The sequence below is a fragment of the Chionomys nivalis genome, chromosome 12 (genome assembly GCF_950005125.1).
Source record: "Chionomys nivalis chromosome 12, mChiNiv1.1, whole genome shotgun sequence".
In the NCBI taxonomy this organism is placed as follows: Eukaryota; Metazoa; Chordata; class Mammalia; order Rodentia; family Cricetidae; genus Chionomys; species Chionomys nivalis.
Window position 1 is genome coordinate 56,947,323 of NC_080097.1, and position 2,170 is coordinate 56,949,492.

The 2,170-nt window shown below is 38.0% G+C and overlaps 1 pseudogene; it reads right to left on the bottom strand.

Moving 5' to 3' along the window:
• Positions 1-309: 309 nt before the first annotated feature.
• LOC130885210 (60S ribosomal protein L28-like) lies at positions 310-716 on the bottom strand (annotated as a pseudogene).
• Positions 717-2,170: the final 1,454 nt, after the last annotated feature.

A 2,170-nucleotide genomic window follows, 5' to 3' on the forward strand; every position in this document is an offset into this window, starting at 1 on the left:
TGGGACATAGATATAGAGAAATGGATAATCATTCATTTTATTTATTTATTTTTACTTTAATGTACATTGGTGTGTTGCCTTATGTATGCCTGTGTAAGGTTTTCAGGTCCCTTGGAACTGAAGTAAGAGACAGTTGTGATCTGCCTTGTAGGTGCTAGGAATTAAATCCAAGTTCTCTAATAGATCAGCTAGTTATTTTGCCTGTTGAAGAATCTCTCCAGATCAATGAGATAATTATTCTTTCTTTCAGTTCTTTTCTTTATTTTGGAAATAGTCAACAGACCCTTTATCACTTCTGGGGTATAGGGTTTAGGATCTTTTGTTGGGATGGGTCCATTTCCACTTCACCACCACAGGCTTCTGGCTTTCCAGGATGTCACTGGCCCTTCATGTGGCCTGGCTGCCATGCGCAGATTGGGAAAGTACATGTTCTTTTGGATCATGTGCCTGATACTGCTGAGGGTGACATGTGCATTCTTGTTGGTCCTTATATATGAAGTGACTGGTTTTTGCTGACCGGATCTGCATTTCATGACCACTACAAACCCTTTGACATTGGTTGCGGGCTCCACTCCCACAGTCATGCAGTAAATCAGCCCTTTGTAGCAGAAAGAGTTGCAGAACTTCAGGGTATTGGGTTCAGGGCTGTATGTTTGCTTATTCTGTTTGAAACTGCAGTAGTTCCAAACGACCATCCATTGCATATGCATACACATGGCAGTGACTCCTCTTTTTATGGTGGCCAGAGACCAGAAAGAGATAATTATTCTTAGTTAAGGATATGGCCACTGGTGAGTTGTCTATGCTCCAGTGTGTGCTCCCCTCATGGGCAAATAGTTAACACTAACGCGAGTTAGTAGGTTAAAAAAAGATATGAAGTTTGAAGATGCGCTTGTCGGAGAGGATATATATGGGAGGGTTGTATCTGGGAAACTGGAGGTAGAAATAATATTTTATAGTGTATATGTGCAACATTCTCAAAAATAAAGAAAAACTGAAAAGGCATTGAGAAAGAAATAAAACATTATTTTAGAACAAAAATATTTAAAAATTACTCAGCATTTTTGTATAATTTCTGGCATGACATTTGGCAGGAATACAGGACAAGGTTCCAATTTGAATGTTTATTATGTTATTGTATAACTCTGTGGTAGCTTGAATAAAAATGTTCCCCATATTCTCACTCTTGAATACTTGGGCCACAGTTCTTTTTTTTATTGACTTTTATTCAACTGTATATTTTTCTCTGCTCCCCTCCCTGCCTCTTTCATCCCCACTTCAGCCCTCCCCCAAGATCCCCAAAGGACCACAGCTCTTCGCACTGTTTGGGGGACATTAAGGAGGTATGGTCTTTCTTAGAAAGTCAGTTCCTGAGCTGTACTTTCAGAGTTATAGCCTTACTCCACTTTCATTTCCCTCTCTATTCTTCACACTATGGGGAAAGATGTGATCTCTTTGCTTCCTGCTCCAGCAACTACTTGCTGACATATCTTCCATTTATAAACAGATAAAAAGAAAATCATTATCTACACTTACAAATTGATGACATTATTTCAGTCTTGGATTAAATTTAAAAATGAAGGAGGAAATAGCATGGTGTCTTATGTCCTCAGGCCAAAAATGGAAACCCTGATTTCTAGAATCTCACTCAGAAGGAAACTGTGTCTAAGAGCTGTCTCACCACCTCTTATATTCCTCTCTAGGGCTGGGATTAAAGCTGTGTACCACTGGGATTAAAGGCATGCACCATCCAATTTCTATGGCAACTAGGGTGGCTACTAGGATTAAAGGTGTGTGTCATTGTGACTACTATGATTAAAGGTGCATATCATTGTGGCTATTGCAATTAAAAGTGTATGCCAATGTGGCTAATGGTATTACAGGTGTGTGTTACCATAATCTGGTCTGTAAGGCTAAGCAATGGGACTGTTTCACTCTCAGATCTTCAGGCAGTCTTTATTTATTAAAATATAACTTTAGTGCCATTACATTTCCCCCTTTTGTCTAAAAAAGAAGGCTATAACTAATATAAGAAAACTGTATACAATAAGTTCAATGACTATATATAATATATACAAGCAATAAATACATCAACAATGTCTAGTCCATTTATATTTGGAAAATTTAGAGAAAATATTTTGTATCTATCTTATCTTGGTGAGTCCAAAAT